This window comes from Antechinus flavipes, chromosome 4 (genome assembly GCF_016432865.1).
Source record: "Antechinus flavipes isolate AdamAnt ecotype Samford, QLD, Australia chromosome 4, AdamAnt_v2, whole genome shotgun sequence".
In the NCBI taxonomy this organism is placed as follows: Eukaryota; Metazoa; Chordata; class Mammalia; order Dasyuromorphia; family Dasyuridae; genus Antechinus; species Antechinus flavipes.
The window spans coordinates 140,199,682-140,225,001 of NC_067401.1; the positions used below are offsets into that span (position 1 = coordinate 140,199,682).

At 36.5% G+C, this 25,320-nt stretch overlaps 1 long non-coding RNA gene across 2 annotated transcripts; it reads left to right on the top strand.

Moving 5' to 3' along the window:
• Positions 1-3,735: 3,735 nt before the first annotated feature.
• On the top strand, positions 3,736-24,292 carry LOC127560341 (uncharacterized). 2 transcript variants are annotated; one of them, XR_007953316.1, is made up of 5 exons: positions 3,736-4,077; positions 14,989-15,153; positions 17,051-17,241; positions 17,540-19,426; positions 23,744-24,292. It is a non-coding gene; the product is annotated as an uncharacterized LOC127560341 (long non-coding RNA). The 2 variants fall into 2 exon arrangements; XR_007953315.1 differs by lacking the exon at positions 3,736-4,077 and adding an exon at positions 4,096-4,217.
• The last annotated feature ends 1,028 nt before the right edge of the window (positions 24,293-25,320 follow it).

Sequence of the window (25,320 nt, forward strand, 5' to 3'; positions counted from 1 at the left end):
TACATTCTATTCCACTATAATCATAGTGTTAAATATTGTGTGATCCTGAGTGTGATTGTCATATATCCATTTTGATCTCATCTTGGTATATGGTATGAAATATAGGTCTAAACCTAATTTCTGTCAAGACTGCTTTCTGATTTTTCCAGAAGTTTGTATTGATTAGTGAAGCCTAATCACTAAGATGATGGGCTAGCTAGTTAATGCAGTGGCTAGAGCACTAGGACCTGGAGTCAGGAAGACTCATTTTCCTAGGTTCAAATCTGGTCATAGAGACTTGTTCTTTGCTGCTGAAATATGTATCTATAACTAGATCTATATCTATCTATCTATCTACTGATTATCATGGTATTGTAGATCTGGAACTCTGAAGGAGTAAGGTTTTCTAGTCCAAAGCTTCTTAAACTATGGGTCATGACCCATGTGTGTCACATAACTGCATATGGGAGTCATGGAACTCTAATTTGTTATCAGTAAATGTTTGATTTGTATACCTATTTTAAAAACCAGGGGTTGCATAAAAATTTTTCAGATGAAAAGGTTGTGAGTGGAAAAAGTTTAAGAAGCCATGTTCTAATCCAACTCCTTCCTTTTACAAATGAGAAAACACAAATGAGAATATGTGTCATGTTTATTAAATTTGAAGATTCTATTCCACATGCATTCCCAAAGTGCTTTCTATAGGCAAAGTACTGTGCTAGGTTTGGGAATATAAAGACAAAAAAACAATTCCTGCCCTCAAGGAGCTTACATTTTTCAGGTTTACCTCCTTTAATTATGCTTGGCTTTATTGTCCTTTGTAGATATTGCATTGTTGTTTTGTTTTGTTTTTTTCCCCCACCCCCCAATTAAAGGTTCATGTTGATAAGCGAATCTATCAGTGCCATTTTTCCAACAACATATACTCACATCATGAATGTGTCACATTTTGGTAATTCTCACAATATTTCTAACTTTTTCATTATTATATCTGTTATTGTGATTTGTGATCAATTATCTTTGTCATTACTATTGTAATTGTTTTAGGGTATCATGCATGAACTGTGCCCCTATAAGATGATGAACTTAATTGATAAATATTGTTTGTGTTCTAACTGCTCCACTAACCTGCTATTTCACCTTTCTTGCTCTTTTCAACTCTTCTTATTCCCTAAGACACAAACAATATTGGTTAGGCCAATAAATAACCCTATAATGGTCTCTAAGTGTTCAAGTGAAAGGAAGAGTTAAAACAGTATTACAAACTTCATTGTTGGCTTATTATAAGAAATTGCCACAATCTCCCCAAACTTTCAGTAACCACTCCCCTGATCAGTCAGAAACCATTGACATTGAGGCAAGAACTTCCACTAACAAAAAGATTGCAACTTGCTGATGCCTCAGATGCTGGTTAATACTTTTAGCAATATTTTTAAATTAAGGTATATACATAATATTTTTTTACATAGCACTGTTGCATACTTAATAGAATATATTATGGCATAAACATAGATTTTCTATGCACTGTGAAACAAAAAAACTCATGTGACTTGTTTTATTCAATTGTCATTTTTTTTCTGTAGTCATATTTCCAACATAGGCCTAAACACACATAGGTAAGTTGGACATAGATAAGCATAAAGCCAAATAATTTGAGGAAGGGAGATTACTAGCAATTATGTGTGTGTGTGTGTGAAAAGTATTCTAAGGTGTGAAGTCGAAGAGGGAATGTATTTCAAAAATGGGACATGATATGTATAAATGGACATGGCACAAAGCTGGGAGGGATATCTAGAATATTCAAGGATTGAATCATAATCTAAAAAGACCTCATCATTAGAGAAAAAAAAAAGAGATGGAGAAATCAGGTGAAACTTGATAGAAATAAATATAAAATTCTACTTTTGAATTTCAAAAATCAACTAGGAAATTTCTTATAAAAAAGATCTAGGCATTGTTTTCTTTTGTTTCTTTTAAAATGTGATGATCAGTTTAGTGCCAGCTCTGGAATCATGAAAACTGAATTCAAATCCAGCCTCAGATATTTACTAGTTGTATGTCTCTGTCCAGGTCACTTACCTCTGTTTGCCTCAGTTTCCTCATATGTAAAATAAACTGGAGAAGGAAATGACAAACTACTTCATTGTTTCTGCTAAAAAAACCCCCAACTAACAGATATTTGATCTGTTTGTCTAACTCAGGATAACAGTCAGACAAAATTGAAGCAGCTAAATAACAATCAAGAATTTTATAACATCATAAGGTTTGCAAAATATTTTACAGATTTATTATTGTTGCTAAGTGATATTATCCAAACAACAATCCTGATAGTTGCTATCATTGTTCCCATTTCACAGATGAGGGGGACTAAGTTGACAGAGGTTAAGTAATATGTCCTTGTTAATATACCTACTAAGTTACTGAGGTAAAATATGAACTCAGGGCTACCTGACTGATTCATTTCTGGTTACCTAAAATGGAGTCAAACTTCAGCCACAAAAATTTCACTGTTATCTTAGATTTTACTGAGGCCTAGTATCTGAATGAAGAAAGTGTTAATGCTTCTGGAAATACACCACTCGTTTGGTGTTTAGTATCAAGTGCCACATTTTGGGAAGGGCATTGCTTGGGAAGGGATTAACTCTCTCAAAAATAGACATTTGTCCTAGGAACAAATACCAGGAGCGTCTAACTCCATCTTTTCTTTTTACTTCCTCTGCTCCCCCTTCTGAAATCATCAAAGAAACAGCCAAGGGTAATTAAAAAAATACTAAACATATATGTGTGTGTGTGTGTGTGTGTGTGTGTGTGTGTGTATACATATATATATATGTGTGTGTATATATTTCATTAACTATTTCCCAATTACATGTAAAAAATTTAACATTTGTTTTTTAAATTTTTGATTTCTAAATTCTCTTTTATTCCTCTCAACCCTCCCTTACTCCTTGAGATGGCAAGCAATGTAAAAATTATTATATGAAGTCATGCAATACATTTCTATATTAGTCATGTTGTAAAAGAACACACACACACAAAAAAGACCCTTAGAAAAATAAAGTTTAAAAAAAGTATGCTTCAATCTGCACTGTTTATCAGTTCTCTCTCTGAAGATGGATAACATTTTTCATCATGGGTCTTTTAGAATTGTCTTGAATCATTCTCTTGATCAGAATAGTCAAGTCTTTCACAATTGATCATCAAAACCATTTTACAGTTGCTATGGTTCTATCTACCTCACTTTGCATCAGTTCATATAAGTCTTCCCAGGTTTTTCTGAAACCATCCTGTTCTTCATTTTTTACAGCATAATTACATTATTACAATAATATATCACAACTTGGCCAGCCATTTCCCATTTCTTATAGCACAATGGTATTCTATCACAATGGTATTCTATCACAATCATTAGTCATTCCCCAAATGAAGGTAATTTGAATAATACCTCCCAGTTTCCCTTGAGGAAGATGGTGGATGGAAAGGGAGCCAGAGTATCTTTCTGAACTCCAAAAGCCTCAGTGGGAGGTGCTGACACAATGCATGGAATCCAAAAAGCGTGAAGAGCAAAGAGGCAAATAGCTGCAGGATCAACATGAGGCAACATAGAGTAGAAAACAAAGCACCATTTGAGTCACTGAAGAAAGAGATATTACCACAGCCAAGTGAAGGGCCCCTTTGTTTAGAGAGTGGTGGCCTATAGGACCAGGGTGGAAAACAACTGAGGTTTTAACAGAGCCAGGGCCATTTCTCTGGCCTTGTGCTTATGTAGAAGCTGCAACATTGGTGGTTGAAGCTCTAACACTTCACAGAATGGGCTCTTTGGGTTGCCCTAGAAATAAGGTAACTAAAACCCATCAATGACAAGAGAACCAAATATCCATGAGGCAAAAAAACAGGACAGAGACATCCTGGAGCCTCCAGGGAATTCTGGACAGCAATGGGAAAGACCTGTGTCACTTGCCAAGGATGGAGGATTTGGAACAAACTAAGCATTGTTATAGAACAGTGACTGGAAAACACCTGCCAACGGAGGAGAATCATAGAAACACAGAGGGGAGATTGCACAAGTCCTGAGTAAGTGCTGTTTACTGAATGAAGGTAAGTAGATCTCAATTCTATATGTACTGGGGTATGACTCTTTCCTGTTTCTTTTACAGCATATGTTAAAGGAAGGGGGTGTTTAAGAAAGTCCTTTATCCAGTTCTTGAATTCTTGAATCAAATTGCTGAGATTGTCAGGTATGGGCCTTTGTTTAAAATTATATTTATTTATTTATTTCTGGTAAATTTATTTATTTTTAATACCTATTACTTTATGAATCATGTTGAGAGATAACAAATCAGAGCAAAAGAGAAAAACTATGGAAGAGATTTAAAAACACAGAAAAAAGAAGTGAACATAACATGTGTTCTCAGTCTCCTTAGTTCTTTTTCTGGATGCAGATGGCATTTTCTGTCCAAAGTCTATTGAGATTGCTTTGGAAAATTATATTTATTTTGAATATAGTGTTGGAGTTGATCAGGAACCCCTAGAAATTTCAATTTCTCCTTAGCTCACTTAATGAAATTAAAGAAGATAGCAGACATGTCACAGAGACAACTAGATGCTAACATTAGTTGTTTTTTTTTTAAAGGCACAAGACAGTCAAAAATAATTTTTATTAATTTAGATTATTTTAATCTAAGTATTTTAACTTAGAGAGGCAGAGTTAGCCCGTGTCTTTTATTTTTTTCTTTAAAGTTATTTTGAATCAAACATTATTTCAAATGCCAACCAAATTATTATTATTATTATTATTATTATTATTATTATTATTATTATTATTATGGAATCCAGCTATGTGCTAAGGAATTGGGAGTTGATCCAACCACCCCAGAACTGAGCAAATGGAAAGTTGGGGATGGATGTGAGAGGTGTTATTGAGGGAGAATTGATAAGATTTGGCAACTGATCAGGTATTGGAGGTGGTAAGGGAGAATGAATAATCAAGGTTACTAGTTCAAGCGACTGGAAGGATTGTGATATTCTCAAGATAAAAAGGAAAATTTGGGGAAAGGGTGAATGTTAGGGGGGAAATGATGACTTCTATTCGGGATATGTTGAGTTTAACAAACTGATGGTCTGTATGTGTATGTGTGTAAGCGTGTACAGTGACTATGGATCCTGGTAAGTCTCTTACTTCCAAAATGCCCTAGGAAATTCTCTATGACCAAATTGTGGAGAAGGCACCAAGGTGCTAGCCTGTATTGACAGATGAAAAATTAAAGTTTTTTTATTTTTCAAAACATGTGTGGACAATTCTTCAACATTACCCCTTGCAAAACCTTGTGTTCCGATTTTTCCCCTTTCCCCCATGCCTTCCCCTAGATGGCAAGTAGTTCAACATATGTTAAACATGGTAGAAATATGTGTTAAATCCAATATATGCATTCATATTTATACAATTATCTTGCTGCACAAGAAAAATCAAATCAAACCAGGAAAAAAAGAAAAAGAGAAGCAAAAGAAAATGCAAGCAAATAACAAAAAGAGTGAGAATGCTATGTTGTGACCCATATTCATTTCACACAGTTCTCTCTCTGGGTGTAGATGGCTCTCTTCATCACTAAACAATTGGAACTTGTTTGAATCATCTCATTGTTGAAGAGAGCCACATATAGATGGAGTTTTCTTACCTGGAAGTTCCCTATATCAATGATACCGTAAGTCTAGCAGTTGATGATACAGGTGATAGCAGTTAGGAGATCAGGAGAAGGACTGGGGTTGAATATATAGATTTGGAAGTCATCTGTATAGAGATGATAACTGAATCCAGAAGAACTAAGGAGATTTCCAAGAAAGAAAACATGAGAAAAAAGAGAAGGAGTGGGCCCATGTATGGCTGGGGATGGGCATGAGGGACAGAAAATGCATGATGATTTTCCAACTCTAGACCTACAGTTGATGACATAAAAGAGCATTCTTTTAAATAAGGCAGTTGGGTGGCATAGTGGATAGACTATAAAGCCTGGAATCAGAAAGATTCCTCTTCCTGAATTCAAATCTGGCCACAGACACTGACCTTGAAAAAGACTGTTTGCCTCAGTTTCCTCATCTGTAAAATGAACTGGAGAAGGAAATGGCAAATTACTCTAGTATCTTGACAAGAAAACCCCAAATGAGGTCACAAAGAGTTTGATATGACTGAAAAACAAGAACAAACTACTTACTTCTTTGGGCTATTACGAGAATCAAATTCTATAATATAATGACAATTAATGATAATAATGATAATAAAGCAGTGTGACAGTAAAAAGAGAGCTGGTCTCAAGGCTAAAAAAACCTGAGTTCAAATCTTGCCTTTGATATACAAAAGCTATGTGATCCTTTTAGTACCTTACTTGGTAGATGGAGCTCTCTTACTTGGGAGTTCCCTATATCAATGATATCATAAGTCGAGTCCATAACACTAATAAAGTAATAATAAATAATGATAATTATCATAATGCCCTGCTATAGATCCTTCTGGACTACTGAGCCTTTCCATGTGGCCTACAACCGAGCCCTCCTATATATGTTGCCCTTAACAGCCAAAACTATCTCTTTTTAAAAATTTATAATAGTTAAGTCATTAGTGAATGCCTTTTCATTCATTTATTCATTCACTCATTCATTCATATGTAAGTGTAAAATATTAAAGTACATAGTAGTCATAATTATAATTATTTCTATTAAGTCAATTTTTTCTTTTTTCTTTTTTATTTAATATTTTTATTTTCCCCAGTTACCTATAAAATAATTTTTTACATTTGTTTTTAAAACTTAAAATTCCAGATTCTCGCTCTTCCTCCCCACTCCCACCTCCCCTTAAAAAGACACATGTGAAGTTATGCAAAACATTTCCATAAGTTATATGGTGAAAGAAAGCATAGATTTCCCCCCCCCCCAAAAAAAAAAACCCTCAAAAAAATAAAGTTTTTTTAAAAACTATCCTTCAATTTGTATTTGGACACAATCAGTTCTTTCTCTGAGTATGGATAGCATTTTTCATTATAAGTCCTTCAGAGTCGCTGTGGATCATTGTATTGCTGAGAATAGCAAAGTCATTCATAGCAGATCATCCCACAACATTGCTGTTACTTTGTACACAGTACATTTCATTAAGTCTAAATTCTTAATCCTGGTTTTTCCTTATTCTCTCTAATCTTAAGGGGTTTCGGTCTGTTCTAGCAGTCTTAGGACTAACCAGGCCAGAAATTCATATAGTAACGAACCTTTATTATAGCATGTCATATCCCAAGCCTAGAATGAGATACTTATGGACAAGAGGTGACCTTGGGGGGGCAGGTAGGGAAGCAGAGAATACAGGGATAGAAGATCCTGGACATTTGGACAGAGTGAGGTTCAGGCAATAACAGAAGGAAAGAGGGATCAGTGGTAGGCCACTGAGAGATTGTCTTTTGGCTATAAGCCATCACTACTCCAAGCTAACATGTGGAATATCTGTGGTCCTATCATCTCCACAATAAAGTAACTTGCCAGGGCAGATTAGGGACATTGGTTTAATAGGGAGGAGATAAGTTCTTGGTCATGTCTGGGTAGTTCCTCACCTCTGATATCCCAGGAAAGGAGATGGTGGCCTGGAGAACTGAGTAGAGAAAGTTAGTGTTGTTATAGTATAGGGCAGTGGTTCTCAAACTTTTGTTTTCAGTATCTTTATCCTATTAAAAATTATTGAGGATCTCTCCAAAGCGTTTTCATTTATCTGGATTATATTTATAGACATTTACCATATTGGAAATAAAAACTATTTTAGAATTTGTAGACCCTCTAAAAGGGTTTCAGAGATCCCCAGGATTCTCTAGACCATACTTTGAGAACCAGTGGTATAGGGTATATAGAGAGACATCCTGCTTGCTTCTGACTGATCACCTTTGTTGGCTCAGTGCTTGGAAGCTTTGAAGGGGTTGGATGCTAGCTCTGATTCAGGCTGATTTGAAGCCTTCTGGTTCAGAATTGAAAGAAAATGGAGTAAATGCTTGTAGAGCATTTATTAGCTACTAAAAGGAGGTTTTGCATGGAAAGTATGCTCAGCAAGGATATAACCTTGATTCAGATACAGCCTTTATCCATTGATAAAGCTTCTCTCTCTTTTTAAATAATAGCTTTGTATTTTAAAAATATATGCATAGTTAGTTTTCAATATTCACCCTTGCAAAACCTTGTGTTCCAAATTTTTTCTCCCTCCCTTTAGTCCCACTCCCTTCTCTAGACAGCAAGTAATCCAATAATATATTAAACATGCAATTTTTCTATACATATTTCCACAAATATCGTATATAGTTTCTCTTTCCATACATTTAGTATGGGGGTAAACCAGTTTAAGAAGGATCCCTTGACTTCTCATACATTAGTTTTTGTATGTAGGGCACCAGAATCAATAATTTGAATTTTTGTCCCCTGAGCTGATTAAGTCTCAAGGATAGTGTAATCCCTTTTAAGGAAAAACTACATTGTCTGTGTGGTGAAAGGCATTCGGATATTACTCCTAATAGATGCTACCTCCTTGTGGTAATTGGGCAAGCAAGGTTAAGTGACTTGCCCAGAGTCACATAGCTGGTAATATCTGAGATTGGTTTTGAACTCAGGTCTTCCTGAGTAATCATTGTTCCACTTACATGCTGCCATCTCCCAACTCTCACATTCAAAAAGTTTGGTGTAGATAAACATTAAATTCATTAACAGGCAGAGAAAGGAAAGGATAAAGTCAGGGAAAGAATTTTGTTGTTGTTTGATCGTTTTCAGTTTTGTTCGGCTATACATGACCCCATTTGGGATTTTCTTGGTAGAATTACTGGACTATTTTGTCATTTTCTTCTCTAGCTCATTTTATAGATGAAAAACTGAGGCATGCAGGGATTTGCTCAAGGTTACATAGCTAGCCAGTGTTTGAGACTGGATTTGAATTCGGGAAGAGAAGTCTCCCTGATCACAGACTTGGAATTCTACCCACTGGAAGAAATAAAAGTTAAAAAGAAACGCCTGAAGTTTCAGAGGGTTGATCATCAAAGGGAGATTAAAACAAAAAAGTATAAAAGATAAAGAGATTGAGGTTTGAGCTTGGTGAAGAGTAGTAAAATATTTTAATTATGGATTTTTTTTTTGTTAGATTCTGTCTCTTTTCCTTCATCCTATGTTGTTTGTAAGAAACATACTTAAAACATAAAGATTCACATAAAATTAAAATGAAGAGCCAAAGCAGAATTTATTATGCTTCAGATGATTTTTTTTTAAAGTAAGGGTAGTAATCATGATCACAGACAAAGTAACAGGAAAAATTACCATTGGTTATAGATACCATAGATAATGAAATAATGTCAATAATTTAATTCTATATCTATCCACATATATCACATGGCATATCATCTTAAAATTTGAAAGAAAAAAATAATCATTGTATAGGCAAAAATTGACAGCAAAACTGTAATAGTTAGGGAATTCTCATTGTGTTCCTCCCAGATCTAGACAAATATGATAAGAAGATAAATAAAAAAGAAGTTAAATAAAGAAGAAAGAAAAAAAATTGGTAAAAAAAAAAAAAGAAGATATAATTTTAGAAAAGTTATAAATGATAATCTGGCAATTAATGAATGAGAATAGAAAGGAATATACATGTTCTTAGCTGGAATAACACATTTACAAAAAATCAACTATTGCTTATAAGCACATGCAGAAAAGCAGAACTTTTAAATATTCTTTATCAAGCACAGTGTAATAAAAATCACAAGATATGGAGATATGTTTAAAAGGTGTGCATATATTTAGCCTATATCAGATTATTTGCTGCCTCGGGGAAGGGAGAGGTAGAAGAGGGAAGGAAAAAAATTTGGAACACAAAGTCTTGCAAAACTGAATGTTGAAGACTATCTTTACATGTATGTGAAAAAATAAAATACTGTTAGAAAAAATTAAATTATCAAAAAATCACGAGTGTAACATATACAATAATAACAGCATTGTAAAGAAATTAATTTTGAAAGAAATAAGAATTTTTGATCAATGCAATGATTAACAACAATTCCAAAGTATTCATAATGAAATGTGCTATCTATCTCCTGACAAAAAGTGATGGGCACAGGTGATGACTTAAGATATATACTTTTTAGCCATGACTAATATTGAAATTAACTTTGCTTGAGTAGGCATATTTGTTACAATTGTTCTTTTTATTTTTCTTTTTTCTTTCCTACCTTTCTTTTAAGGTAGGAGGGAAAGAAAAAAAATTGGTTTTGTTTTTTGTTTTGTTTTTTGCTGAGGCAATTGGGGTTAAGTGACTTGCTCAGGGTCACACAGCCAGGAAGTGTTAAGTGTCTGAGGTCAAATTTGAACTCAGGTCTTCCTGACTTCAGGGCTGGTGCTCTATCCATTGCACCACCTAGCTACCCCAATTTTGCTAATTGAAAAAAATAAATTTAATTTTAGAAAGAAAAGAGTATCAGTTAAACCTTAAACCTAGAACAGAGCAGAAGGAAGTTCAAATAGGAACACATATAAGCAAGAAAATGTATATATATCTCATATTAATTTTTTTTTTTTTTTTTTTTTTTTTGCTGAGGCAATTGGGGTTAAATGACTTGCCCCAGGATCACATAGCTAGGAAGTGTTAAGTGTCTGAGGCCATAATTTGAACTTAGGTCCTCCTGACTTCAGGGCTGGTGCTCTAACCATTGTGTCACCTTGCTGCCCTACTATCATATTACATTTGAAACTTTAAAAGAAGTTGGTAAAAAATCCTAAAAATTCAATTAATTTAATTAAGAGAGGTGTTCCTTTATTTATTATTGACCATAGAGAAAAGCGACTCTTTAAAGGAAGTAGTTGGTTTAAAAAAGAGATTTTTCTCCAAGAGTATGTAGAATTAACATTACAGCTCTGTTTGGTAAATCAAAACCTTTAAACTTAAACTATGTGTAGTTGTACCTATGCAGTCCTGGCAGAGTTTAGTTGATTGATGCAGACAGATAAGTCACTCCTTAGTCACTTCCTTAGCTGGGCTAGTTTCTTGATGGACTAGATCACTTATGTTCTTCCTTTAGCTGGTTCCTCCCCAAATCCAGTTGGCTCCCAGCAGACTATTACTTGTCTTGCAGGACTTCTGATGTGTCTTCCCGTCTTTCAAAACTCTTAAGGTTATATTCTTCTCTATATTTTCTCCAGATACTCATTCACCTAAGACATGGTGAATGTATGTCATGATCCCCTTTCATAGCCCAATAAAGCCTATGAATTTATTTTCAGAATAATATTTTTAAGTGTATAAAATCAAATACATATGATTGCAAAGGAAACCAATTATATAATATAACCAATTATGTTATTAAATTTATTAATTAAAACCATTGTTTTGTTTAATAATTTAATTAAATAACTAATTAAAAATAAAAATAATTTTAAAATTATTTTTTTAAATGGTTCTCTGTGGACCCTACCTGTGCTAATATCGGGAAAAAAATGAACACAAAAGACAGAGGAAACAGAGGCAAATACATTTGTGACAGTATTGCAGCCAAGTGGGGCAGAGATCCCCAACATGGCATCTTATCACAATTCTTGCTTTGTCACCATACAGTCAGATGTATTCTTACCAGGCTCATCAAGCTTTCACATGAATTAGTACCAGACAGGGAAATATTTTACATGCCCTAAGGACTGAGTCCTTATTGAATCATCTCTCGCCTCTGCATGTGTAAACTTCTTTTACCTTACTGGGTAATTTCATTTTGTGCTTCATGATTCCTATAAATTGCAAATTGGAAGATTCTTGGGATAAAAGGTATTCTAATTTAGAAATATAACTCTGCCTATCTGAAGCTTCTCTAAGCAGAAATGCTTTCATATTAGCTAACTGTGTGACAGATTTTTGCTGAGGCAGAGTTTTGTTTTCTTCTACAATTTTTATCAAAAAAAAAATTAAAATATCCAAATGAACAGAATAGGAAACCTAATCTCAAAAAGAAAAACATAGCAAGACATAAATGAGCCACCAAAGGGGGAGGGGGGCGGGGAGGAAGAGGGCGCGCACGCGGGGAAACCATTCCAGGTGAATTTATTTATGAGTGAATTCTGGCAAATTCTTAAAAAGCAATTAATCTTTGTTACGTAAATTGTTCTAAAAATTAGAAAGAAGGCACTCTACTACATTCCTTTTATGAGATAAATGTGACCCTGATTTTCAAATAATGAAAGAATAAAGCAGATAATGAGGTCAACATCATTAGTTAATTTTGATGTAGAAATTTTAATGTGAAATTTTAGAGACTATAGCAACATATCAAAAATATTCATTATGACTAAATTAAATTTATATCAAGGGATGCAATCAAGGTTCAATGTTAAGAAAACAATCGACAGTCATATAAATGATAAATTCTAAACAACTCATAATTAAAAGTTTTAGACAAAATACAATTCTCATCTATAATAAAATATCCTAAAAAGCACAACTGTGGATGGATCATTTAATTTGATCAAAAGAACATATCTAAAACCATGAACTAGCATTATTTGAACTAGCATTATTCACATTAAATGAGCAAGTAAGTTTTTTGTTCAATCACGTTCAACTCCTTGTGATGCCTTTTTCTTGGCAAAGACAATAGAGTAATTTGGCATTTCCTTCTCCAGATCATTGTATAGATGAAGAAACTAAGGCAAACAGGTTTAAATAACTTGCCCAGAGTCATAATAGCTAGTAAGTATCTGAAGCCAAAGTTGAACTCAGGAAGATGACTGTTGCTATCCACTAAGCCACCTTGCCTGCCCCTCAGTAAATTTAACCATAAATCAATTCTACACTATTATATGATAGTATCAGAAATGCTAGATGTATCAATAACATAAGATGAAGAATTAGAAGAAATAAAACTATTAACAAAGAGGAAGCAAAATTATCCTGAGCCACATACGAGAAATTGTCTTGCTTAGAAATCCCTTAAATCACTAAGGAATTTTATCATGAGGATTAGTAAAATATCAGGATACAAAATAAATCTGTAAAAGCCATGCGTATTTCTATGTTACTAACAAAATTCAAGAAGACTTGATGGGAAAAATAATTTTAAATGTATATACAAATTGCAAGAAGTATCTGGGAATTAACCTACCAAGAAAAACATAAGGCTTAGGGAAATCCAACTTCAAAACACTCTTTACAAAAATAAAGGAAGACCTAAATCAGTGTTCAAGTATGAAATATGCAGAATGAAGTAAGCAGAAGTTGAAAAAAATAAATAAAATGCTATAATTATGGAAATAATGGTAACTCCAAACTGAGCCCTATATGGTAAATATTGATTGACCAACTTTGGCTCCAGAAAAGAGGTGAGAATATATATACTGCCTTCCTCAAAATTCTTAGCAAAGAAAAGAATGGGGATAATCATAAAAAGGTAAAATTGAATATGTTGTGATGATAGAAATTCTGAAGGACAAAGTTCTGAGCATGATCAGTTTGTTAGTTAGGCTAGCAATAACCAATCCTTTGGGTCAGTGGTCTCTCTTGGTGACCAATAAAGACTCACAGGGTCTTTTAAAAGCAAGATGACAGAGAAAAATGACATAGTCAAAATTGAGATTACATCATTTAGACTCCTCCCCCTCATACCTTCTTAATTACAGGCAAGACATTTGATGCTAGTCACAAGACAAAAGGGGCAGTTAGATGGCACAATAGAGTAACAGTCCTACAGTCAGGAAATGCGACATTCTAATCTGACTTTAGACACTCACTAACTGTGACCCTAGGCAAGTCACTTGTTCCTGTTTGCCTCAGTTTCCTCACATAAAATGAATTGGAGAAGAAAATGGCAAATCACTCCAATATTTCTGCTAAAGAACCCTCTGAAAGGGGTCACAAAGAGCTAGACAAGATTAAATAACAAACAGAAAATAAAAATTCTCAGGGGATGGGAGTATATGCTACAATTTGATTTTTTTTAGGCTAATCAAATTTCTATGAAAAGTGGGTGATAGATGGGTTTCTAAACTGGAATTAAGTAAACCTGGTTTAACATTAATTCTAATTGGATAGATGTTTTTTGGGCATTTTCAGCAGGAGATGGGGAGGAGATATATCATAAGGCAAGTATAGTGAGCAAAAATGGAAAGCAGTGACATTGTTTTTCACCTTGTAGCTTTGAGTGAAGGTAAATTATTAGTTATTTTTGATGATTAATGATTAGGCAGTGTAGCTCTTACTTATACCATTCATTTGAATTGATAGGTCCTTTCCTTCCAGGTTGGGGAATCAAGGAAGCTGAATTGGGGTAATGGTGGAATCATTTTGCTCTTCTATTTCATTAAATGACTTTTTACTCTGAATTAATGTATCACTTCAACTTTGTGAGTTCAAATCTGGCCTCACTCACTTAATAGTTGTGTTCAGTTTCCTTATCTATAAAATGAGCTGGAGGAGGAAATGATAAATCAGTCTGGTATCTCTGCCAAGAAAACGCCAAATGGGATCATGAAGAATCAGAAATGAATGAAAAATGACTTAACAACAGCAATGTATCACTTGACTTGATATGGCAGTCATTGGGTCGAGGCTGGGAATACAGAGAAATGATAACTCCAAACATGAGAAAGAGCAATATGGAAATGCATACATACTAATGCCATTTAGCCCATGTCTGGTGAGAGCAATAGCCTAAGAGATTTCCCACCCTATACAATCTAGACTAGTTTTTCATGAATAGGTAATATTCTTTATATTTGATTGGCTTAGACTCTAAAGGGTCCTCAAACTTTTTAAATAGGGGGCCAGTTCACTGTCCCTCAGACTGTTGGAGGGCCGGACTATAGTAAAAACAAAAATTTTGTTTTCTGGGCCTTTAAATAAAGAAACTTCGTAGCCCTGAGTGAGGGGGATAATAGTCCTCAGCTGCCGAATCTGGCCGCGGGCGTAGTTTGAGGACCCCTGGACGGATTAAGGCTTAAATCATTAACATGATCATGTTACTGGTTATGTAGGTATAAAATATCCAGAACAAAAGGAGTTGGGACTCTTCCCTGAAGTTTTGAACCACAGACCATCAGCATGAACAATACTGAGAAACTATGATCAGTTGAATCCATGATTTGTCTTGGATTAATAATCCTTCCCTGCTCTGAATGACTTTCTCCTGCTATGACTAGGTAAGCCCCCTTTTTGTTAGTTTTCAGATTATGAATTTCTTATTTTGTTCCCATTTTAGACCTAAACCATTAAGAAATTTGCTTGAGTCAGAACTAGCCCATTACATCATACTATTATAATGATTGGAGAAGTAGATACACATGCTCTGTGACGGGAGGGAAGAGACAGTAATTTGGGGGTGTTTCAAGAATTATATTCGGAAGAATTCTTTAGGAGGCAGAGCCAAGATGGTGGAGTAAAGGCAGGAACTCACTGTGCTCTCCCCCAAACCACTCTAAATTTAAATAATGACTTTAAGCAAATTTTAGAACATCAGAACACACAAAAAGATAGAGTAGAAAAATTTCCAGCTGAAAACAACTTAGAAAGTCAGCAGGAAAGGTCTGTGGCACCAGAGTCGGGGTCCAGCCTGCAGTCCTGGTACTAGCACAGTCCCAGCCCTAGCAGGACAGGGACTAAACAAGAACAGGCATATGTATCTCTGAATCATCAGTAACGCTGGTGGTTTCTAGACCTCTCAATCTAGGGACCCCCAAGACGACTTGGAAGGTTGGCAGAAAAGGTTTGTCAGTAGGATAAGAAGGCTTTGGGAAATCAGCAAACTAAGAGTGGACGTGGGCAGGGGTGGCAGTGACAACTTCTGGAGGGCTCGGCTCATAGGATATCTCTTACTAGCACTATAAGGAAGGACTTTGTTGTTTTAATATGCTAGATCTTACAGCGATAGTGGAACAAGGATTCTCCTAAAAGTTCCAGTGTAGAAAAGAGTGCTTCTGCTCAGGTCCTTAGAGGGTTCTCTGAAAACAGCTGCACAAAATCCCTGAAGCTTGCAACAGTGCACCCCCTACCCTAGAAACAGAGTACTACTCTAACAAAGAGTTAAAAGCCGAGTAAGAGGCTAAGAAAATGAGCAGACAACAGAAAAAGTTTCTGACCATAGAAAGTTACTATGGTGACAGGGAAGATCAAAACATACCCTCAGAAGATAACAGAAGAGTTCTTTAGAATAATCCACATGTAGATCTCTTTGGCCCTTTCAGGAGTTTAAAAACCATCAAAGCATAAAGAATTTGATGGGACTAGATACCTAGATACTCTCTTCTGTCCAAACAATTTCTTCAGACCCATGCCTTCTTGAACTCTGATCAGGCATCTTAGTAATAATTTTCTTTTCTAAAGAAATTCCTCTTGTTGCCAATCGTATTCCACTGAGAAACTTAGCATTCCTGATTTCTCAAACTTAGGAGGCTGCTTCCAAGACTGGATATCTAAATCCATGCTAGGATTTTTGGTGGTTTGTTTACTTATGAGCAGGCAAAGATATACATAGCAAGCAGCTGGGGGTCCAAGCTCAAGCTTGCCTATTAGAACCCCCCCTCCTTGGATGCCATTTCTGGCAGTTATCCTGCTGCTGGGGTGGGGATAAGGGTGCCAGCCTTCTTCCTTCTATTCCTCCAGGGATAATATTGAATAGTACTGACCTGATCTATGGAAAAGAGACAGATTGCTCCATCTTAAAAAATCCATTGAGTCACTGGCTTTTCTTGCTCAGCATCCAGTAAAGAAATTATTTAATCATCTCAAAGTACAAACCCCTCAGTGCTGAGAAGTATATGTCACTGGACTCCTTAGAAGCTTCCATGGGAGCTCTGGGACATGCTCCCTAGGATGACTCCATAGGTCTAATCCCATATATGCCTCCTAGGTGAATGGGTGGAGTATTTAATTCAGCTTTTGTCCTGTGCTTTGTAGGACTTAAGTTACTTTCCTTCCACACCTCCACTTCTCTCCAGTTACCTAGTCACAACACAACCACCTTGAAAAAACAAAAGGACCATTCCTAAGAGAGAGACCTGGGATCTCTGTTTATTTTTTTTTTTCTCTTCCTTATCTTAGATGAATGAGTCAAAACTGAACAACTCACAGCCAAGCATGTGAGTGTCAAAATGGTGGGAAGAATTTCATCAGAAATTCAGCAATTAGAGTTGCTCACAGCCAGGTTTGGGGAAGAGCCATTGCTGAATCAGCTTCACAGCCATGACATCGTGTGCACCACATTGGCTGCACCACATCCAGAAGTGAATTTGGTAAGGACTTTGTGAAAGAAAAAAAAGGTTCTCAGGATAGGGGTCCCTAGGATGGGGAAGGAGAACTGTTTTGCAACAATCACTTTAAGTTTGAGTCTGCCCTCCTCAGAGACTGAATGAATATAAAGAGCAAAGTGTTTATCTCCCACTTTGGTTATTTCTATTATTTTGTTGTTTATATTTCACTTCCAAAGAGGACCAATGACATCATAGGATGATATTTTGACTCACTTGTGAATTGAATTTAAGTGAGGCAGAATTAGTTGCACAAAGTCATCAGCCTCACATTCTCTTCCAGAATCATTGAAGTCCAGTGGCAAGATGAAAGTCAAGATGATTGGCAATGACCCAGCCTACAATGGATGATCTTCAATATCTGACCCAGCTTTAAGTGCACCACAGCACTTGCTTCAGTCACCTTCAGGGATGCTGGAACAAATTTTTTCCTTCCTCCTTTCTCCCTCCACCCTTCCTTCCCTCTCATCCTCTATTCCTTCCCTTTTTTCCCCTTTCCTCCCCCTTCCCCTTCTCCTTTCTTCCATTCTTCTCTTCCTTCCTTCTTTCCTTTTTTCATTTTCTTCCTTCCTCCTTTTCTCCTTTATTCTCTCCCCCTTTTTCTTCCTTTTTTCCTTCCTCCCTTCCCCCGTCCCTCCCTCCATTCCTCTTTCCCTCCTTTTCTCCCTCCCTTCCTTCCTCTCTCCCTACTATTATGGGCCAGAACTTGAAACAAGATGCTAAGTCAATGGAATTGATAGAGACAATGGTTATTTAGCTTGGTGCTTAACAGTTCTCTAGTTCAGTACAAGTACTTAGTACTTAATATAGTTCTATAAGATTCACACCTTTGATAAGAGACCATATACGTTAAAACAAGCTTATCCTCCTTCCCTTCTACCCTGAAACCAAGATCCTGAAGGCCTTCCGAAAAACTAGCCCGGCCCTAGGAAAGGAGACAAGACTTTGAAGGAAACTATAAAGGATTTGGACTTTAACCCCTGGCTACTCATGTGGTGATTACTGAACTGAAACGAAGGCTGCTCCCAGAGACCTCAAGAAAACCTCAACAGAGAATATTACATTTTAGAGAGAATATTACACCCTCCCTCCCTCCATTCCTCCTTTCTTTCCTTCTTTTTATCAATTGAGTACCTGCTTCTTATAAAACATTATACTAGGTATGGTGAATGAGCAAAGAAGGATAAACTATCTTATCCTTCCAGGATTTTACAGTCTAGTCAGAGCAGATTAGGCAAAGTAACAATTATATAAAGGAGTAAAAGCCAAAAGAAAGATGCAAAATTCCAAAGGGATGTAGATCTTAGGCTGCTTTAAGAAAAGAATGTTCGGAAATAGGGAAGTGGTAGTTATTTCATTGTCCTCTGCCTCGCTCAGACCATACCTGGGTACCAGGTTTTATGAGAGCATTCATGAGACATCAGTCAGGAAGGTGAAGGCTCTTGTAATCATGTTGAGGGTTAATAGAAAGAAGGAAACAAAAATTTATTAACCTACTATGTGCCAGGCTTTGATCCTCAGGACAATCCTAAGAGACAGGTACTATTATTATCCCTATTTTACAATTTGGGGAAACTGAGGCAGACAGGCATTAGATAACTTGCCCAGAGCTATGCAGCTGGTAAGTGTAGAAGATAAATCAGACCTCAGGATGAGAGGTTCAGGAAAAGAAGCATTCACTTTCAGTTGCATAATCCGGGAAAGCTTCATTGAGGACGTGGTACTCAATTCAATTCAATAAATGCAAATTTAGTAGGTACTTTCCAGATACTGTGGAACACACTGGAAATACAAGTTAAAATGTAACCCTCATTAATTACCAGAACCCATTGGTATGACACTCTCCTTCTGATGTAAACTAATACTCCAAGCCTGAAATAAGGAGCTGGGCAGAATTGGCAAGAGTAGGAGAGAACTTTTCAGGGTTTTGGGTTTTGTTTTTTTGGTGGCGTTGTTGTTGATGTTGTTTTGTTTTTGAATTACTGAGTTTTCAGACATTGTGCACCTCTGTCTCCCAGTTTTGAGATAGAAGATGGACGACTGCCAACCTCATTTCAGGATACTGGGAAGAAGCTGACATGAGAGAAGCTAGCTATCCCCAGCTTGCTATACTAGAGACTTTGGGGAGTTTCCCCTTGGCTGAGATCTAGGACTCTATCTCTTGGATTAGGTAAATTACATTTTTCCCAAAGGAGAGTTTATTATTCTCTATTGTCTCTTATATGTTCTCCTGTGTATACTTTTTTCTGATTCTGTTTTGCTGCAAAAGGGGACAAATAGGTTTCTTTGATAACTGCTACGTGTGTTCCTTATGGAACTGGTATTTGGTGGGAATGGCATCAAATCTTGGGGTCCTGCTTGCCCAGTGATCAGCAGCTGGCTTGACCAAAGGGCTATCAAACTGCATAGCCTTTGATCTAGGAATATCACTACTTGGTCTGTATCCCAAAGAAATCTTAAAGAAGGGAAAGGGACCCACATGTGCAAAAATGTTTGTGGCAGCCCTTTCTGTAGTGGCCAGAAACTGGAAACTGAGTGGATGCCCATCAGTTGGAGAATGAATAAATTATGGTATATGAATATTATGGAATATTATTTTTCTGTAAGAAATGACCAGCAGGAGAATTTCAGAAAGGCCTGGAGAGACTTACACGAACTGATGCTGAGTGAAATAAATATAACCAGGAAATCATTATACACAGCAACAACAAGATTATGCAATGATTAATTCTGATGGATATGGCTCTTTTCAACAGTGAGGTGATTCAGGCTAGTTCCAATGGTTTTGTGATGGAGAGAGCCATCTGCACCCTGAGAGAGACTGTGGAGACTAAGTGAATCACAACATAGTATTTTCACTTTTATTGTTGTTTGCTTGCATTTTGTTTTCTTTCTCATTTTTTCCTTTTTTATCTGATTTTTCTTATGCAGCATGTTAATTGTGAAAATATGTATAGAAGACATGTTTAACTTATATTGGATTACTTGCTATCAAGGGGTAGGGGTAGAGGAAAGGAAAGGAGGAAAAAAATTTGGAATACAACATTTTGCAAGGGTGAATGCTGAAAACTATCTATGCATGGGTTTTGAAAATAAAAAGCTATTAAACAAAAGAAGTTGGCTTGAACTGAAAATCACATCTCCCAAACTATTAAGATGTGAACACAAAGGTGTAAACACAAGCATTGTACTAATTAGTTCTACTTAGTACCTTGTTTCAGGTTCTGGCCAAAATCTTCTTGTAAGATTAGATCAACTCTAATTAGTTAGCAGTTTGTAAGGATTCCAACATCTCCCCCTTTCTTTTGTTTTGGAACATAAGATGGTCATGACCTCCCTGATTTCTCAAGGAGGTGAGAACCCCACCTAAAAGGTGATCACGCCTTCCCTGACATCTCAGGAAGGGAGATGAAAACACTAAAGGAAATAGGAAATCAAATCAGATTAGTGGGTTTCTGAAGGGGGTACACATAAATCCATCAATATGGGCCAAAACTTTGTAACAGATATACATGGTATACATAAATCCATCAATATGGGAGGCATTATACATAATTTACATAAGCACATAGCAATATAACACAGGCTGGTAGTAATGTAACAAATAACATGAATCATCCTGAAAATTTACAAATGTCCATAAGTCCTAGAAATAGTCCAAAAAGGATTCCATTGTCCATTAGTTCACGTGCCAGGAATCCAATAGTTCCTGTAAGCCCTGAAGTACTGCAAAAGTCTCATCAACAATTTTTCATCTTAAGGAATCCAATGATTCTTGCTGGCTTTTCAAGATATAATTATATCTTGGTACTTCCTTGCTCAGAAGAGAGCAGAACAGTTTCCAGCTTTAACCTCCTGCTTTCTCTTCTGGCAGGAATTAGTATCCCCTGGAAAAAAGTCAGGGGAGAAGAAGCTAAAGATGTCTCTTTTATCTCATTCCAAGCCACACAATAGCACCTCCATGCTAGTGAGGGAAACAGCCCTCAACACAAAAATAAAACAGTTTCATCAGCAGGATGATTTCAGAGAGGACTGGAGAGACTTACATGAACTGATGCTGAGTAAAATGAGCAGAACCAGGAGATTGATGTACATGGCAACAGCAAGATTATGTGATGTTGATCAACTTAGATGGACTCATCAATGAGATGATTCAGACCAGTTGCAATGCTCTTGTGATGGAGAGAGCCATCTGCACCCAGGGAGAGGACTGTGGGAACTCATAGGATTCTCACTCTTCTTGTCATTGTTTGCTTGCATTTTGTTTTCTTTCTCATTTTTCTCCTTTTTGATCTGATTTTTCTTGGCAGCATGATGATTGTGGAAATATATGTAGAAGAATTACATATGTTTAACATATGTTGGGTTGTTTACTTGTCTAGGGGAGGAGGTAGGAGAAAGGGAGGGAAAAATTTGGAAAACAAGATTTTGCAAGGATGAATGTTGAAAATTACCTATGCATATGTTTTGAAAAGAAAAAGCTTTAATTAAAAAAAAAAAACAGTTACTGTCCTTAAGGAGCATTCATTCTACTAGGAATGGTTTTTTACTTGTAGAACCATGAGATTATCATCAATCAAATTTTATTAAGTCCCTATATGCCAGGTGTTATGATAAATTCTGGGAATACAAAAAGAGGCAAAAGACAGTCCCTACCCTCAAGGGACTGACAATTTGAGAGAGACAACATGCAAACAAAAATATGTGAAATGAGTTATATGCAAGGCAAATAGGAAATAATAGAATAAGAATAGAAATAGGAAATATTAAAAAGAGGAATGTATGGGGAATTGGGGGTTTGATAAGGCTCCTGTAGAAGGTGGGATTTTAGTTGGGACTGAGAGCAAGTTAGGGATTAGAACAGCTGGAAGGTCCTTGGAAACTGTCTAGTTCAAGCTCCTCATTTTACAGATGAGGAAACTGAGGCCCAGGGAAGCTAAGGGACTTTTTTTGCTGTCACTCAGTCAGCATTGGAGACCAGATTTGAATACAAGCCCTCTGACCTCCCCAGTCAGAAAAGGTGCTTTTAAACTAGTGCCAGGCAGGGATGCTGAAACATCCTGGGAAAAAGGAATGTCATCAAAGGTAAGAAAGTGAGGGGTTTGCGATACCAAATATTCTAATCTGGCTATAGGGAGAATAGTGGAGATGGTAGTAAAGCTTGAAAAGCAGGGTAAGGTCATATAGTGCTACCCATTCATTCCCTTCTCCAGCCTGGATTCCTTGCTCTTTGGAGCTTGTGCTGTAGGCAAATGGCTCAGGGAGACGCTTGGGGTCTATCCTCCTCTTTAGCTTTATCCTCAGAATCTGCTATATCCCCACTACTTCTGATTATCTCTTTTGAAAGTCTTCTTCTATAGAATAGCTTGAAGAGATCTCTTCTATCTCTTTCTTACCAGGTAAAGACAGAGACACTATCTTTGACTTAGAAGAAAAAAATAAAATGAATTTCTCCCAATTTAGGAAAGAATGGGCTTTTCCCCCCAGCTCATAATGAATAATTTGGTTTTTTTTTAATTTTTATTTAATAATTACTTTATATTGACAGAATCCATGCCAGGGTAATTTTTTTTTTACAACATTATCCCTTGTACTCGTTTCTGTTCCGATCTTTTTCCCCTCCATCCCTCCACCCCCTCCTCTAGATGGCAAGCAGTCCTTTATATGTTGGATATGTTGCAGTATATCCTAGATACAATATATGTTTGCAGAACCGAACAGTTCTCTTGTTGCATAGGGAGAATTGGATTCAGAAGGTATAAATAACTCGGGAAGAAAAACAAAAGTGCAGATAGTTCACATTCGTTTCCCAGTGTTCTTTCTTTGGGTGTAGCTATGAATAATTTGTTTAATTGATTTGAAATCATCTATGAGGGATTCTTAAGCAGAAGCTTTTGAATTTAAAAAATTATAACTATATTTCTGTATCTTTGGTTTTCTTTTAGAATCTTATGTATTTTATTTTATACATTTACCCAAGATTCTTCTGAGAAAGAGGTCATACATTTCACTAGGCTGACCCAGGGTTCTCTGATACCAAAAAAAAAAAAAAAAAGAATTCTTGAAATGTTCAAAGACCTTATTTATCTTCTCAGGGCAAGAAGCCAGAATCACCAACTGACATTGATTCTCAATAAACACCTTTAACATAACAATAAGCTTCAAACTCTCTTTGTGTTACAAATTAGGGAAAAGGGGCCTATAGAAATTAAACAAAAATCAGTGTTTCAGTCATTCCCTTCTTTTTCTGAAGTAAGGCCTGAAGCCTGTGAAATTTCAAAATTCCCATTTTGTTCTGCTTTGCAATAGGGCTTTGGGTAGTAGAACTGGGAAGTGGGGGGTGGAGAGTTCCTTTTCTAGGAAAGCCCCCTGACCACCCTCCCTTGGTGCCCATAGGGCTAATCCTTGAGGACATCTGCCCACTTTCATGAACTCATAAAATCTTAGAAAAAAACTTAGAGATTGTCTATTCTAAATTCTCTTCTAGATAAGGAAACTGAGGTCCAGCCAGCAGCGGCAATGGAGGAGGGGGAAGAAAAGCGAGCCCTTGCTGGACACTGCAGTCTGACTTGGCAGAGCTGGATGGAATCATACCTAAGTGTCTGACCCTGGGAGACAGGAAGGACCAAATGCAAGTCCAGATGGGAAGGAACAGCTGCAGGGGCAGAGAGAAAGGTTGCATGCTGCATCTGGCTCTCCCAGACCCCTTGGCAGACAGCCCAAGCTAGGGAGGGGTCAGCTGGGGACAAAAACAGCTGGTAAATATAGATGGGAGAGAGGAAGCTGAGCAGCCACAGCCTTGTCCCAGGTTCCTTCTGCAGGAAGGGAGGGGAGGGTTGGTGCAGGGGGAAGGAGGACTGGGTGTGGAAGACATTGAACTGGTGTCCCAGCTCCCCATTCAGGAGAACAGGATGACACATCATCTAGCTGCTCTTGAGGGTCCTGGTTGTATAGTCAGTTGCTATAGGTACATCTCCCTTTTAAAATCTATAGGACACTTCTATATTTGTATGTGTGTGTGTGTGTGTGTGTGTGTGTGTGTGTGTGTGTGTGTGTGTGTGTATTCTACATATATATATATTTAGATAGATATAGATATTCTACATATATATAAAGATTATATATAAGAGTCTAGAGTTGGGTCCCAGTTCTGTCAGTGTAAACAACCTCAAGTTAGTCATTCCTCTGTTTGGACCTTAATTTCTTTATCTTAAAAAGGAAGAGATGGACTAGACTATGGTCTTTAATGCCCTGCCTCACTTTCCCATTCTATGAAATCTAGTTTAAGAGAAAGGAGAAACTTTGTTCAAAAGGGGTTTAAGTTGAAAACACAGTGAGGTCAGTTACATCCTGGTTTTTTTTTTTTTTGAAAAATAATAATAGCTTTTTATTTTCAAAATATATGCAAAGATAGTTTTCAGCATTCACCCTTGCAAAACCTTGTGTTTCAAATTTCTCTATCTCCCTTTCCCTCCCCCTCCCCTAGAAAGCAAGCAATCTAATATATGTTAAACATATAGTTTTTCTATACATATTTCCACATTTATCATGCTGCACAAGAAAAATCAGATCAAAAAGGGGAAACATGAGAAAAAAACAAAAACAAAAAGCAAGCAAACAGCAACAAAAAAGATGAAAAAACTATGTTATGATCCACATTCAGTACCAACAGTCCTCTTTCTGGATGCAGATGGCTCTCTCTATCACAATCTATTGGAAAAGGCTTGAATCGCCTCCTTGTTGAAAAGGGCCATTTCTGTCATAGTTGATCACATAATCTTGTTGTTACAGTGTGAACAATGTTCTCTTGATTCTACTCATTTCACTTAGCATCAGTTCATGTAAGTCTCTCCAAGCCTCTCTGTATTCATCCTGCTGGTCATTCCTTACAGAACAATAATATTCCATAACATTCATGTATCACAATTTACCCAACCATTCTACAATTGATGGGCATCCATTCAATTTCCAGTTTCTAGCCACTACAAACAGGGCTGCCACAAACATTTTTCACATGTGGATCTTTCTCCTTTCTAATGATCTCTTTGGGATATAAACCGGATA